At 42.4% G+C, this 10,411-nt stretch overlaps 1 long non-coding RNA gene across 11 annotated transcripts in view; it reads left to right on the top strand.

The window, feature by feature from the left end:
* Positions 1-8,046: 8,046 nt before the first annotated feature.
* Positions 8,047-10,411, top strand: part of LOC123332829 — a 144,314-nt gene continuing 141,949 nt past the window's right edge. For 2 of the 11 annotated variants that reach the window (XR_006640865.1, XR_006640863.1), the window contains exons 1-2: positions 8,051-9,465; positions 10,000-10,078. This is a non-coding gene — a long non-coding RNA (uncharacterized LOC123332829). Of the gene's footprint in view, positions 9,466-9,999; positions 10,079-10,411 lie in introns of all 11 variants that reach the window. The other 9 variants (XR_006640864.1, XR_006549908.2, XR_006549906.2 and 6 more) reach the window with 9 other exon arrangements.

Here is a 10,411-nt window from a genome sequence, read left to right as displayed (position 1 = left end):
GGCCCTGCTTGTAACTTATTCTAGATGTACTTTTTCAGTCTTGTATTATATCACTGCCGGGCTTCCTTGATATTATGACTTGGTGAATCAGACAGAACCCAGTTCATAATAGGTCATTCTGGATGCATGGTCACTTGATGTCCCACAGGCAAATGCTCTGTATCTATAAGATACCAATAGCTATGTCAAATGTTGTTTTTCAAAAAGTATATAATTCTTCGATGGGAGTGGCATAGCCTTGCTCCAGAAGCTCAGGCATCCATACTGTTATTCTTCTATTAGGGCTTACCATAAATTTCATATGATATTTTCCCTGTAAGTAATACATACCATTTTCAGTGTATTTGCACTGTATCCTGAACCTGCCGTGCAAGTTCCTTTTCTACTCTGGTCTCTAAAAACTGACAGCCTTCTTGGCATGGGTGGAAGGAACATAGAGTATGCTGCCTTCAAGACATGAAGAGGCCCAATAGGCACTGTGCTTTAATTCTTCATGGTAGGAGAAATATGATGAAATAATTTGATATTTTACTTTGCATGGGGTGTCCCAGCATGCCTCTAAGCACTTGGACCTCTCAAAATTTTACTAATGCAGCAGCCTTCTTGATCTTTGTAAGAAGTGTCTAAATGCCAAAGCACATGCATCTTAGCGAGACCTCTACTGTGCTAGCAGCTTCTTGGTCATCTCGACCAATAAACATGATACTATCGAATTATGGATTAATGTGGTATTCTGTGGAATATCCAGATGGTTAAGATCTTTTCAAACTACATTATGTCAGAGGACAGGAAAAGTTAACACAGCCCTGAGGCAAAAGTATAAATGTATATTGATGTTCATTCCATGTGAATTCAAGCTGTCACTGCTTCCTTATTTAATAGGGAAAGAAAAGAATACACTTGTGAAATAAGTGGCTATATGTCATGTACCTGGGGCCATATTAATCTGCCCTAGCCAGGACATCATATCTGGTCCAGCAGCTGCAATTGGAGATGATATTTAGTTGTGTTTGCAGAAGTTTCTTGCCTTTAGAAGATATCTAATTTTTTTTTTTTTTTTGCAGGGACAAGACTGGTAGATGAGGTTGTGATGGGTACTAACATTCCCACATCCTTTAGATCTCATGGGATGCTCTTATTTCGGGCACACCCTGAATATGCAGCCTCTAACATTTTATCTTTTCCAGGGGAGAGGAGAAAGGAGCTGCTTTAGCCTTTGCCCTAAGGTTGCCCTTTCCCCACAAGTCAAAAGACCCACTTGGGGAGTTATGTGGACCATAAGCTATATCCACCCTAAATGTATACTTGGAGAGTGGTAAAAAGACTGAATTGGTAGGTTTTGGAGCCTAATGGTCCCACTGTGAGCTGAACTTTGTCCAGGATTCAATTTACTAAGTGGCCCTTCTAACAAAGGGAAGACAAAGGGAACATGTTAGTACTTTACATCTCTTGACACTCCAGCAGTTCTGAAAATGTTTGGATAAGAGACTCAGACGAAGATGGTGTCATAGAGGTTCCTGAATTTTCCTCCTCTGACAGGCATACCAAATGCACAGTTACATAGAGCACAACTCCTTAAAGAAATCCAGCAACTAGCTGAGTGACTCTTTTACATCAGGCTACTGAGAAAACACCCACATTGACATTGATAGGAAAGGCTGAGACACACTCTCAACTCCACTCCCTGACACAGCAACATAAAGTCAGGAGGGAACCCCAACTCCCAGCTTCTCCATGAGAGTGAAAGGTTTGAATTAACATCTAGAGTCTGAAGTTTTAAGGTTTCCACCCAAAGAAAGGGTGCCCCCAGACACCTACATCTGAGAGCCAGAGGCTCACATTTCAAAGTCCCACTGACTTGGAAAAAGCCAAGAAGAAGAAGAAAACCAAGGAGATGCTATTAATGGTGTACAAACATTCACCACAGCTCCTTACTCAGAGCTTAGCTCAGAGGGAACAGACAGAAACACCCATCTCCTCCTTGTCTTTCCTTGGAAGGGGTTTCTCTAAAGGCTGCTGCCTGGAGGTTCAGCTAATTAGCATACATCTAGGTGCTGACTGCAGTCCTCCTTGGAATCTAGAGGAGCAGGTGGTCCTCTAGGACCCTTTGGCTCATTACAACAAGGCCAAGTTGCCAGTATCTCCCAGGAAGGTGCTTTACCACACATCTAGCACCCTAACTTTGATGGCTTCCATCCAAGGAACAGGACGCCAAATCGCTTAGCACTGATAGCCAGCGGGGTATGAATGCATTAGTCCCACAGGACTATGGCAAACAAACGGGTCCAGGGGCACTCTATACCTATACAGCCAGACTCAAGTGCAGAGAGGAGTAGGCAAAAAATGCTCAGCTTTCAGTTTCTTCCTGGAATGGGAAGCTACTGCCTGAGGGTTTGCCTTCTAATCAGCCTGCATATAGGTGATGACTGAGGTCTCCTCTTTGGGACACTTTGGACATGGATCTTGGCACACTTTCAACTACCAGGAGCCATTAGAACAAAGATGGGAGCTTACACAATCACAGAAGTTTGAGAGGCAACCAGGAGCTTGGGCTAGATTGATTGATGAGGTTCATCTCCTGCGTGACACCAGTCCATCAAGATCAGAAGAGGTGGCTGTTTTATCTATCTGTGCAGAAACCAACACACAGACTCTAGGGAAATAAAAATCCAAGGAGATATATTCCAAATGAAAGACTAAGATAAATCTCCAGAAACTGAACTTATTGAGATGGAGATAAGTGGTTTACTTGCTAGGGAGTCCAAAATATCAGTCATAAAGAAGCTCCCTAAGGTCTGGAGGGTAATGCATGAACAAAGTGAGAATTTCAGTAGAGTTAGAAAATATGAAAATAGTCAAACATAAACCATAAAGCTGAAGAAAATATCAATTGAACTGAAAATTACAGTAGAGGGGTGAATCAGAAGACTAGATCAGGTGGAACAAAGGCTCATGGAACTCGAAGACAGGGCACTGAAATTTATCCAGTCAGAGGAGCGTAAAGAAAAAAGAATGAAAACAAGTGAAGATAGCTTAAGGGACTTAAGGGACACCATCATGAGGACCACTGTAAGCACTGTGGAGTGTCCAGAAGGAGACGAGAGAGAGAAAGAGGCAGAAAGCTTATTCAACAAAATAATGGCTGAAAACTTCTCTAATTTGGGATAGAAGCAGATGTCCAGATCCGGGAATCCCAGTACATTCCAAGTAAGATGATAAAGAGACCTACACCATGGTACATTGTAATTGAAGTTACATGTATAGTATAATTAAGTTAAAGATAAGTTAAAGATAAAGAGAAAAGTTTTAAAGCAACAAAAGAAAAGCAACTTGTTATATACAAGATAGCTTTCATAAGATTATAAGATTTTTCTGCAGAAATCTCACAGGCCAGGAGGGAGTGGGAAGATATATTCTAAGCACTGAAAGAAAAACACTTTATTTGGCAAAGTTGTCCTTCAGAAGTGAATAAGAGATAAAGACTTTTCCAAAATATATAAGGGACTCAAACTGGAAACAAACAAAATCACACACACACACACACACGCAATTAAAAATGGGCAAGGGACCCGAATAGACATTTTCCAAAGAAGACATACAAATGGCCTAAAGGTACATAAAATGGTTCTTAGCCTCACTAATCATCAGGGAAATACAAATCAAAAACCACGATGAGATATTACCTCAAATCTGTTAGGATGTCTATTACCAAAAGGAGAAGAGACAGCAAACGCTGACAAGGATAAAGAGAAAAGATTACCATCATGCCCTGTTGGTGGACATGTAAACTGGTGCAGCCATTATGGAAAATAGTATGAAGATTCCTCAAGAAATTTTTAAAAAGAATTACCATATGAAACTGTGACACTGGAGAAGACTCTTGAGAGTCCCTTGGACAGAAAGGAAATCAAACCAGTCAATCCTAAAGGACATGCAACCCTGAATATTCATCGAAGAGACTGATGCTGAAGCTGAAACTCCAATACTTTGGCCACTTGATGCGAAGAGTCAACTCATTGGAAAAGACCCTGATGCCAGGATAGATTGAAGGCAGGAGGAGAAAGGGGCATCAGAGGATGAGATGGTTGGTTGGCATCAACTCAATGGACATGAGTTTGAGCAAACTCCAGGAGACAGAGAAGCCTGGCATGCTACAGTCCATGGGTTCACAAAGAGTTGGACATGACTGAGTGACTGAACAACAGCAACAACCATATGATCCAGAAATCCCACTATGCCCGTGTACTCATTTTGGATATGTAACCAAAGGAAATGAAAGCAGTACCCTGAAGAGATACCAGTATTCTCATATTGTAAACACTATTTACAATAGCCAAGGTATGGAAACAACCTAAGTGTCCGCTGACAGATGAATGGATAAAGAAATGAATATGTATATGTTTGTGTGTCTCTGTGTGTGTATATATTTACTCACCCTAAAAAAGAAGGAAACCTATCATTTGCAACAACATGCATGAAGCTGCAGAGCATTATGCTAAGTGAAATAAGCCAGGCAGAGAAAGACAAGTACTGTATGATATCACTTATATAGAGAATCTAAAACAAAACAAAGTTGAGTTCACACAAGCAGAGAATGGATTGATAGTTGCCTAGGACAGGGGAGGTGGGAGAAACGATAGGGAGAGGCTGCTAAAAAGGCACAAATTTTCAGTTACGAGATGAATAAGATCTGAGGATCTAATGAATAACAAGGTGATTATAGCTGAAAAAAACTGTATAGTGTAATTGACTTTGCTAAGAGAGTAGAACTTAAGTGTTCTCACACACACACAAAGGTGTATGTGTAGGATGATAGATGTGTTAATTAACTCAGTGGTGGAAATCCTTTCTCAATGTATAGCTGTAGTGTTAGCCACTCAGTCATGTCTGACTCTTTGCGACTCCAAGGACTATAGCCTGCCAGGCTCCTCTGTCCATGGAATTCTCCAGGCAAGAACACTGGAATGTCCCTTTTGCAGGAGATCCTCCTGACCCAGGGATCAAACCCGGGCCTCCCACATTGCAGGCAGATTCTTTACTGTCTGAGCCACCAGGGAAGCCCCTTCTCCATGTACACATTTATCAAATCACCACATACACTTTAAAAATATTACAATTTCATTTGTCATACCTCAACAAAGCTGAAAAAATTAATAAATGAAAATATTTGGATATCTCCCTGTCTTCAGCATTCGGTTTTCTGAGTAAATGAGGTTTCTTTTGGGAAAGACTAAAACTATTATTACTATGTATCTTTGTCATCATGTATTAATAGCAGGGTTCTTACTCTTGTGGATTTGGTTGTCTCCTCAGCCAGTGGATTCTAGATCCAAAAACTGGATTGGGTCCAGAAACTGGGCAAGGAATTGTGGTATTCTACTGAGGCAACTGTATTCCGATATCTGATCATCCTTCCTAATTTCCTCTGGTGGTACAGTCTGAACAGCGTCCCTATTGGTTGTCCAAACATTTCCCCCCGGGGAAGCTGGATTCATCAGCCATAGCTCTGAAGGTCAGGCCCACCTTGGTTGCCACTCTGACTTGCTGGTTAGAGTAATCCCATCTACTTGTCTTTCAACAGCTGGCAGTACTGCCTGGTTTCCATTGTTGTGGAGCCACCCCCGCTACCATCAGTGAACCCAGGTCTGTGATGACTACCTACAGACAGCTCTGATCTGTAGATAGAGCACCACTGGACATTTTTGTGGTGCTGTTGTCCTCTTACAAGACCATTCTTTATGGCCTTGATGATTGATGCAGCCTTCTGGCTTTCCTCTGGACCATGATTACTTGGGTTTTCTGGCCTTACATAGTATATCCACTTCAGCATGCCCACTTCTCTAATTCTTTTGCTCCCTTCCTTTATCAACTACCATGAGAACTGTGATATTTGAACCTCACTGACTGTGGACAGTCACTTTTTCCAGGTTTCTAGGAGTCATCCTCAAAGGAAGTTTACATTATCTTCTGGGGTCTTTTGCCAGGGTATTAAATTCTATTTCTCAAGAGAGTACTCTCAAGTCATTAAATTCTTCTTTATCTCATTTGATGTTTTTGCCCTCTTGATGAAATATCTATTTTAACTCCCACCATACCTAGTGGCTAGGTTTTATGGCTCCTTCGGGATATAGTCCCTCTTATCCCTTATAAGGCCCAACACGTCAGCAGCTAGGTTATGCTGCGATTTAACTTCAGAGTCCAAAAGAGAAGGTGCAGGCAGGTCCTGGGAGGGGGACATGCCTTCTTGAGGAGGTCTCTTCATGGTCTTCAAGCAAGGAGGAGATGTTAAGTCTTCCTAGGGAGGGCTAGTCCACTTATTTAGACTCATGAAGTTCAGGAAAGCCTAAAGATTCCAAGTTTTGGGGATTCCAACCCAGATGTTTCCATCCTATATGCCAGGGTCCCAGATTTTGCCAGAGCCCTGACCTTGAAATAGCAGAACTTCCTTGGCTCAGACTTTAACCTTCATTGGAGAGTAGTGGTAGAGACAGAATGTTTGTGTCCCCTCAACATTCATATGTTGACACCTAATTTCCAATGGGATGGTATTTGGAGGTGAGGGCCTTGTAGGGAAGTTATTAGGTCATAAGGATGAAACCCTTATAAATGAGGTGAGTGCTCTTTGAAAAGAGGTCCCAGACAGAGTTGCCTTGCCCATGCTGCCGTGTGGGCACACAGGGACAAGATGGCTGTCTATGAACCAGGAAGTGGACCTCCCCAGACATAAGACATGCCTGTGCCTTGATCTTAGACTTCTCAGATTACAGACTATGAGAAATAAATGTTTGTTGTTTATAAACCATCCAGTCTGTGGTGTTTTGGTTAAAGCAGCCCAAACAGAATAAGGCAGTTTGGCTATTTTTATAATGAAGCTCTGGTCCTCCCCCTCCTACTGCAGAAGATGAGATTGTTTTCCTATGCCACCAAGCAGCATTGTCTTATTTGGCTTTCAATTGCCTATTAATAGCTCTAAGACTTCATTATCTTTTTCTAGAATGTCATTCAAGCTCAGCCACTGGAATCTACTGCACTTAGTTTCTTTCCCCATGTAGTTTTCAAAAATCTGATATAAAGACCATTACTGCATGCCTTTCTGCCCATATACCTTCCCAGTTCAGCTCCAAGTGTCCATTTAACAACTGGACAGTCACGTTGTGCCAAGGACTACATACTTTACTGATGAACAGCAATTGGATCTTCACTGACAACCAGGTGATGAGTGTGTGGTCCGTTCCCAAAACCCCATCTTGCCATCTTCTTTCTTCAGTCGGTTCTGGAGCCAACGGATGCATGCTGGGTTCTCCAGGGAACAGTTTTGAGTCAGAGTTTAATGTACAAGGTATTTATTAGGAGTGCCCTTAGACTCATAGCCCTGATAGAGAGGGGAAGAGCATACACTGAGGTAGAAAGACAAGTCAAGTTGTGATGTCACCAAAACTGTAAGAAACTCTGGAGCTAAAATGACGTATTAGAGCCAAATAGAGTTTGACTGAAAGTCAGTTATTGGATGTGGGTTGCTGCCCTGGCAGGAAGGGACAGGATTTGGAATGAAAAGCTCTGCAGCTGAAGCAGTCTCTGAAGGGGCGGATAGCTGGAGGCTTTGTGTTGACACTACACTCCAAAACAAGGGCCACAAATCTTTTCATTTGTGGGGAGGGGCCTGGGGAACACAGCCCAGCATTCATCACAGAAAACATTATGGCCCTTAACTCCCCAACCCCAACACATTCCTTACATTACTTCCCAGGCTTTTTGCTAACTTGCTCTCTTTTGCCACATTGATGCTGTGCCATCTTAGTTTCTCACATATTAAATCCCTCCATTAGCTATTTCCCATGAGGGTTAAAAGGGGTCAAAAGGGACAATGGATATGAAAAGGCTTTGTCAAGTCTAAACCACTTTACGAATCCTAGCAAGTATTATAGGGGCTTCCCAGGTGGCTGGGTCAGTAAAGAATCTACCTTAAGTGCAGGAAATGCAGGAGACGAGGGTTCGATTCCTGAGTCAGGAAGATTCCCTGGAGGAGGGCATGACAACCCACTGCAGTATTTGTGCCTGGAGATTCCCATGGAGCCTGGCAGGCTATAGTTCATAGGGTCTCAAAAAATCGGACACAACTGAAGCAACCTAACATGCACACATGGGAAAGTTATCATTGCTAACTTTCAAGGTTATTAAACATTAAGAAATATTTGGTAAAAAATAAATTTCACCTGATAAACCTCTGTTAACAAAACTGCCTAGTTTCTTAGCTTGACCCATGGAGACTCTGCTTTTCATAATAACACTGCTTAAGGATACCAGATCTTTTTAAAGCTGTTTTGAAGATCAAAAAACCATCTTTAGAGTTCATTACTATTAGCAAAACCTCAGTAACAAAAGTCTGATCTTTGGTGGTGGAGATGAGGGGGCAAATGTGGAGAGAGAGGGAAAGGATGGTTATTTACCGAGTTCTAATTGCCGAGCACTGTGTCAGGGCTTCACATGTTGCTTTCCCCATCAACCACATATAGTTTAAAAGTGGGTCTTCAGAGCTCCAGGTCAAACAGCAGGCTCTTTATTTCCATTTCAGGAATCCCCGTTGCCTCCTTTAAGAGACAAGAAGACCAACAAATCCTGTCTCGCTGTTCCTAAGGTACAGAAACTGAAGTCATTTCTCTCTTCCTTTCTTGGAAAAATGCTGTTATGTCTGCAGAGCATAAGTCTGTAAAAACACAAAAATTAATACATCATATCCATCTTCAAAGTAGCCATATTTGGGAATTGGGAAACTACAGTGAGTATTTTTCCTGCAGCAAATCAGAGGCTAAGCCAGACGCCCAAGCCCCAGAATGCACCTGTGTTCGGCAACTGTATCTGGGGAGTCACCCAGCATGATCTACTGTGCTGGCTCTTTCCAAGAGGAGCCTCAGAAGGGAGGAGAAGAATGTCTGAGGGCTCGTCTGGGGAGAAATAAAAGAAATAATTGTTCTAAAAAAAGGAGAAATTGGTATTTCACCGGCAGCCTAAGATGCACAGAAGCACTTTAAACTCCTGTGGCTAGCATCCGTCATCTGAAAATCACCAACTTGTTTAAAAATCCCTCACAGGGGTTGTGCTGCTGCTGTCAGGCAGCCTGAAACCGAGTGTGTCTAGATACTCATATGTCCTCGACGGGGGCCCTGGGGGACTCTGGTGTGCTGCGGCCTGAATGCCTCTTGCCAACATTCGTATGGGAACGGCAGAACAAGAAACTCGATTTCAGCACAAGTCAGCTGCTATGGAGAAGGAGCCACGTGGAAGTAAGGTTTCGCCATCAAGGTTTCAATGAGCCCCAGGTGTACGGCAAAGGGGGGGGGGGATTTTTGCCCCAGACAAGGCCCCCTATTGCAGTGCACACTGTTCCCGGTTCTGGCTTTCTTAACACAGAGACGGAATGATCCTGCCTGGAAACAACGCAAGTGTTGTGATACACAGAGCTGTGGGGTATGTGTGGGTCTGTGGGTAATGAGTCTAAAGCGCCCGTTCCAAACTAGGTTTGGGTTCATGTTTTTCTGTCGGCATCTACCGTTATTTAATTTCCCTCTTCTCTTCACTGTGAAATTGTACTCTGGTAAAGTGTTTTAACTTGGTTCAGAGATGAATGGCAATGGGGAAGGTAAAGCTAAGTTACACCATAGCAACAATATTAAAACAAGCCAGAGAAAGGCTTAACAGCACTGGGCATGATAGGTGGTCAGGTTTATTGGAAGTCAGGATCTAAGGGCTCCTTTTCATTCAAACACCACATCAATGTGTGATGTTAGCTGAGCCAAGGTGCCCCACTTGGTTCCCCATTTCTTCATTGGCAGGATGGACAGAGTGTAGGCAGTCTGAAAGATTGCTTCCCGTCATAGCATATTATGGTTGCCGTCATTTTGTAGCTATCGTCTATCCACCTGCAAACATTTGTCTCAACGATGATGATCTTTGCACTCTAGCCTGGTGACCAGGTGAATGGTATAAAATTTTCAATTGCAGGTGATGGAAATCAAACTAACAGTGGTTTAAGCCTTGAAACTGAGCTATGATGAAACATGGCGCGAGGTGGTTTGGGAAGGTAAGGTGTGTTTTTTGAATCAACTTTATCATTATGATTCAAAGCACTTTATTCATGTTTGAAGCTATGTTTGGGGTGGTATCTACCTAGTGGATTGACTCCTGTATTATTATGGAATCCTGTCATGTTTCTGCCTTATATGTGTATCTAGTTCTGTATCTCTTCTTGCCTTAGAGAATAATTGCTCTGATAGTAGTTACAGTGGATTTTTTTCTTTTGCTAGTTTGTATAGTATTTTTTTAAACTTTAAATCTTTTTGGGTATTTGTATTTCAGGCATATACATCTGTGTTTTGCAGCACGTAACTGAGTTTTGATATTTTATCTGGCTGGT

The sequence above is a fragment of the Bubalus bubalis genome, chromosome 3 (genome assembly GCF_019923935.1).
Source record: "Bubalus bubalis isolate 160015118507 breed Murrah chromosome 3, NDDB_SH_1, whole genome shotgun sequence".
NCBI classification, from domain to species: Eukaryota; Metazoa; Chordata; class Mammalia; order Artiodactyla; family Bovidae; genus Bubalus; species Bubalus bubalis.
The sequence above is the reverse complement of the archived record's forward strand: the minus strand, read 5'-3'. Positions and strand labels throughout refer to the sequence as shown.